This window comes from Rissa tridactyla, chromosome 2 (assembly GCF_028500815.1).
Source record: "Rissa tridactyla isolate bRisTri1 chromosome 2, bRisTri1.patW.cur.20221130, whole genome shotgun sequence".
NCBI lineage: Eukaryota > Metazoa > Chordata > Aves > Charadriiformes > Laridae > Rissa > Rissa tridactyla.
Window position 1 is genome coordinate 21,245,057 of NC_071467.1, and position 6,000 is coordinate 21,251,056.

General features: G+C 43.8%; 1 protein-coding gene across 1 annotated transcript in view; it reads right to left on the reverse strand.

Annotated features, from left to right (window-relative positions):
- Positions 1-5,761, reverse strand: part of OXR1 (oxidation resistance 1) — a 372,567-nt gene extending 366,806 nt beyond the window's left edge. The window contains exon 1 of the mRNA XM_054193063.1: positions 5,653-5,761. The gene's annotated coding sequence lies outside the window, so the exon portion shown is untranslated. The remainder of the gene's footprint in view (positions 1-5,652) is intronic.
- Positions 5,762-6,000: the final 239 nt, after the last annotated feature.

Sequence of the window (6,000 nt, forward strand, 5' to 3'; positions counted from 1 at the left end):
CTCCATGGAATCTAGTTGTGTTATGCCTTGGAGAAAAAGAAGTTCTGACTGCACTATCAAAGTGTTATCTTTATGTGCATGTCATATTATATAAAGGTTTCTGGATAATTATTATCTATACGAGTACTTAAGCGAACCATGTTTTACCAATGAATTTGTTTCATATCTATGCATTCCAAAAGCATTTTATACAAAGAAGCCCAGCAGTCAGATGATTCTTCTTGTCTGTTTCCACAACTCAAGTTCATAGTGAAATGAATGGGAACTGTATACATACAGGGCCTAGAAAGAAAAAGCGTAACAATTAAGCAGCCATGCTATGTGTTCACATAGCATTTTTTTTTCTCCAAAATTGGTGTTTTAATGGGGGAGATTACCCACTGATGACAGACAAAATGGCTTTTAGTAATCTATCCTGATGGCTGCAAGAACACCTCCCAAAACAAAAGTGTGTACAAATAGTACCAATGAACAAACAAGGTACCTACACTACCAAGAGGCAATACTTTGTCTTTCAGAGGTATTCTGAGTTTGATACAGGACTGCTACAGCTTTGCTTTACATGTTTAATACGAAATACCACACATCCATTATTGCACAGATGTCAACTGTGCCTTCACAGGGATGCAAGCGGTACGTCCCAGGCTAATCAGTGACCAAAGTGTTACTCTTTGGCCACTGATTACTAACAGATGATCTTACATGACTAAAGCTCTTATTCACAGACCAACAAAGTTCCCATCTTCCACAGAAAACAGTCTTGCTTTTGCTAACATTACCTTAAACTCCACCTAGAGTGTTCAAAATTTCCTCTTTCATTCATCTTTCACTGTTGATCACTGACAGGTTTATTAGCAAAGTATTAAAAACTTGTATCTACTTCACTGTTAAAGATTTCTTTATGTTCTCTCCCTCCTCCTAGGGCACTGACTTTTTTTGCCCCAATAATTTTATTTGTGTGCGAAGTTACAGCACATTCAGGAAAAGCATTTGCATCTAGGACACACAATAGGTGAAACTTCCAATTTCCAAGAAAACAGAGTAACTGACTATCCTCAAAAACGAAACGGGACTGAAAATACATAAACAGCAATAAACTTGATGAGCTCAGTCTTTCAAGAGGTCTTCATTGATCTATATGTACTTTTATAGGAAAAACTACTAGACAATATGGAGCTTTTTGAACAGGCAGATCTGATAGCTGAAAGTTGAATAAAAACAACACCAAGCTAAAAATAAGTTATTAATAGCAAACACTTAGGCTAATTAATACCTGCAAAGCTCACAATGGATTTGGATGCATTCACAAGTATTACGATGGGCTCACTCCAAATTTTTAAATGAAGAGTAACTTTTTTTCTAAGTGGTAAATCTCATTCAACCGAGAATTTACTCAGAGTCTGCCAGTTTCTATTATAAGGGAAGGCACTGCACATGTCCCTCTGGTTTTACAGTGTCCATGGTTATGCTGCAGAAATCCCCTTGTTCCTTCACAAGTTTTAAATTTAACTCTCCTTTTCAAATCAGTCAGTCAGGCTTCCAATATTGATTAACTATTGCTCAGTAAGTACTTTGTTATTTCTCCCCTAATCCTGGGGAGCAGGTGCAGAACGGGACCCACACCGTATGGAACGAAAGGGTCATAAAAGCTTACCAGAAATATATAAATCGGCTTAGACTTATCAGTCCAAGCCTGAAAACAACTGGATCCAGCAAAAAGAAAATAAAGAGGAGACTGGTATACCTTTCATGACCTCAAGCTGTTCAAGGAGGAACTCACACAAATACACTTGTCATATAACACCACTGCACGCTTTACCTTGCTGCTCAGAATCCCATTTTTTCCTATCCCAGGGTTATGTGGACAACACGCCACACTGACCCCAGAGAAGGTACAGTCCTTTGTTTTGTGACAACCGGCATGCTTGTAAGCTGTGTTCTGTACTCTGCTGGAACTCCATTACGAGACACATCCACCTTGTGTGTAGCCGTCCTCTCTTCCCTTTGCTCCCATGTCTAACCTCCCTCTCCTTGCCTGATTTCTCACACATTGAGTGATAAAGATAACTGGGTGTACTCCTGAAGAGTAACAAAGTGAAGCCAAATGGTCCTTTACCCTCCTGACATTTAAAAATAAAGGAGCCAAAACTCCAATTTGTTCTCAGCTGAAAAGCTGTGGAAGATTAACACAAGTCTATATACTTTCCTCCCTATTTCTCTCTTTTCTCTCCAATTTTTTCTTCCTCTCCAAACCCTCCTATTACAGGCAGGAGAGCAACAAAAAATAGCACATAATCTGTCTATCTCTGTTTTGCTAGAGCAATGTAAAAAAGCAGGAGCAGGAGGTCACACTTGCTTCAATATGTAATTGAGAGATATAGGCAGTAACCTTATGTACAGGAGAAACTTGCTAATTGTACTGCTGCAGCCACAGATAAGCTCTCTCTGCAACAGAGGCCTCTGCACAATCCGAAAGATTTTGACCTGCAGATCCAATAACTTCACATCTTAGAAACTGTATGACACATCCATAACATATCATGAGATATCCGGGAAATACTAGGTATAGATACCAAGAAGGTAAAACTGGTAGGAGCAGATGCTAGAATAAAAGGGTAAATTACAGCCCACTGCTGCAGTTCACCATATGAGCATCTGTTCCCAGCACAAAACACCACTGATGAAATGAAGATAGCAGTGTCTTTTTCAAACACTTGAAGGTCCTCCCCAAGAGCTCTGGAGCACATGCAATTCTTTGACTATCCCAAACTGCTCCTTCTTCTCTGATGGCAGCAGTTCACATACCAAAGAAGGACACCCGACCTTAATGAATATCTGCTGCAGTAGACAAGGAAGCCATCCTAAATTTAAGTAAATGGCTCTATTAAACAGAAGTATCAGTATCTCCTGAGTGAATCCATTCATGAACATGGAGCAATCTTGTGCTAACCTGACACCCAACCATGTTTGTCAGCAATAACTGCTTGCTTTCGTAAGGCTGTCACCTCCCATATGTATTTCAATAATACGCTTAATTTAATATTTTTGCTATAGTAACATAAGAAACAACAGCAGCTCGGTCAAGGGTGAAAAAGAAAGAAGTTACAGTAGCTCATCAACAAAAATGAATGTGAATTAACAGCTGATAGGTAATGCAGACAATCCTAGACTGTTGCCTTCAGCTATCAGCCTTAGAGAATAATCACCTTCCTATGAAAATTTCTGAGGGCATTATTAATAGGGTTTTGGTTTGTCAGGTTTTTTTTTTTAAATTAAATTCAACTAAAAAAAGTATTTTTGTATCTCTTTCCATGGTTCTGTTATTCCCCAAAGTCCAGGGGGGATGAATATATACAATTTCCTACAATGCGAGATGACACACTTCATTAAAAAAAGGAAAAAAATGGAAGATATTTCCTTTGATTAAGCGAATAATGGAGAAAAGAGTTTTCAAGACATGGAGAAAGAAGATTAGAGGTACTTTTTTCTGCCTGAAGGGAAAAATAACTGTGCAAACGCTGCAGTTGCTAACTAGACATTCCTAAACAATTAATATGTAACACCAGTGTCACTCAAATAATTTTCTCATTTCCAGTAGTTGAGCTCAAACCTGGACAAGAAACAAAAAAATCAGTTGAGACTCTACAGGAATTATACCACAGCGTATACTCTAAGGATATGCTTATATGCTCTATCAGCACATGCTTTGACTATCAAAGAATGCTTATCTGTTTAGGATGCTGAAATAATTCTATTAATCTATATGAGCTCTAGGACGATAATGAGAAGTATTAAAATGTCATGACAGTAAAATTCAACACAAATGCCACCAAATAGATGGCATAAAGAAAAGCATTCTTAACACTCGGGCTTTGAAGGCTTCTGATATTTTGAACAATTTTGCTTTTGGAATACCTGGTATTATTTCAGCTCAAATCCAATTACAGGAGAAAAATGGCAGGTTGCCATGCAAAAAAATTTTCCTCCTTATTTTTTACGATGTCATCAACATAGGTAACACAAGCTGTTCTTTCCCTGCTGCATTCTCTTATGGTCTTGCGCAGGAGGCAAAAGGCATCTACTCAGGAATTCATTTTTTCCCCATTATTGCACACTCATAAAAACAGAACTGACAGGACAGCAGCTTATTCATGCACAAGTCAGATCCCAATCGCACACACTGACTGGCCTTCAGAAACCCACAGATCAATCGTTATTGTTTGGGGAGTTGCCTTGATGGGGGCTTTTTCTTTCATTTGGGAGATGGGAAGAGTTGCAGAGGTACGGAAACAATCACACAGCAGTTTTCCTGTCTCCACTACAATAATAGTAATTAACAGAATCAAGAATATACACAGTAGGGATGGCAAGTCCCGGGTCTTTAACTACTTTAAAATACATCTAAGTTTTGATGAGGCTTAACATACAGACATTTAAGCTTATATGCATATTCATCTCCGAGTACTCCACCAAGTCTAAGGCAACGTGAAAAGTTAATCATGCCTGTAAGAGCGTCAAAAGTCAGGTCATTAAACTGAAAATACCTACCGGAAAGGTCTAATGGAAATTAAGACACACTGTCCACCTTACTGGCTCTTGTTTAGTCCAATTCTTTCACCAGTGACACGCTAAGCAGCAGAATTTTTGTAGGTGACATTCAATTTCACAGAAAGCTCTTCAAATTCCCCTTCCCCTATTATTTAACCCTTTTAATTAGATGGCAGTCTTAATACAACTTTGCAAACAGCAATGAGCCACCTCTGAGTAGGGAAGCAGTTTCGAAACCTCTCCTCATTCCAGAGCACAGGAACAGAAATGAACTAAATCATACTGCTTTTCGACATTAAGTGAAGAACTTTACATTCCCTAGTATCAGTAGAAAACAGCGTTCAAACCGACTTTACATGTGAGAGGAACAACAACAGAACAAGCACTTTTTTAAATTAATAAGAAAATATCATTTTCAGAGGAAAAAAAAAAAACAAACCCCAACCTCGGGGCATAGTTTGGTATTTGTTTGCTACTGAGAGGTAAGTTAAAATACTGCACGCGTACTAAACTAAAAGAACACCCTGAATAAATTGTCACATGAGGGAGCAGAAACGTATGTCGTTACAGTCTCTCTCAGCAAACACTTTCTTCCCCACGGTACCATCTGTTAAACCAGAAACTCCTTCAAACACCCCAGCCTCGCCGGTTCCGACGATGCACGGGCTGCGCGGCCACTTGCGCGGGATTTTCGCCCCCTCGGCGGGGTGAGCGCGGACCTCCCGCTCCTCCCTGCGCCGCTGGCAGCCGCGCACCGCTTCGCGATGCTCCGTCCCGTCCCTCCCGGCGGCGGGGTCGCCACAGGCACCTGAGGACAGCCGCTCACCCGTCGCCCACCCGCCCAGCGCCGAGCCGGCAGGCCGCGGCCCGCGCCCGAGGCGGCAGCACCCCGCAACGCGGAGCCAGCCGCTGCCCACCCCGAGGGGCGGCGGGGCCGGGCCGAGAAGTTGCCCCCCACAACCCACCCCGCGTCGCGTCGCGTCCTGCCCGACACCAGCCCCCAGAGGGAAAAGGGGGACGCCGAGCTCCGAGCCCCCGCCGCGGGGAGGCGGCACCCGTTGCCCCCCTCCGCCCGCCGGGCCCCGCGGCCGCGGAGAAACTTACTGAGGGGCGGCGGAGGAGCGGCGGCGGAGGAGCGGCTGCGACGGCACGCGCCTCCCTCACGCGGCCCCCGACCGCGCGCCCGTCTTCCCGCCCGGCGCGCGAGCGCAGCCCCGGCGCGGCGGCCGCTGCCGAGCGGGTTCGGACATGCTCAGTGCCCCCCGCCGCCGCCGGGCGGAACCTACCACCGGGGAGGGGTGGGGGGGGAGAGAGGGGGGAGCACGGAGGAATAGGGGGCAGAGCTGGATGCTACCAAGCGGGCGAGCTAAAAATAGGCGCCGCAGACGCGTTGGGAGCTTAAAGGGGCAGAGGCGGCCTCGATCCCCGCAGCCCCAGGGCGGGAGGGGACCG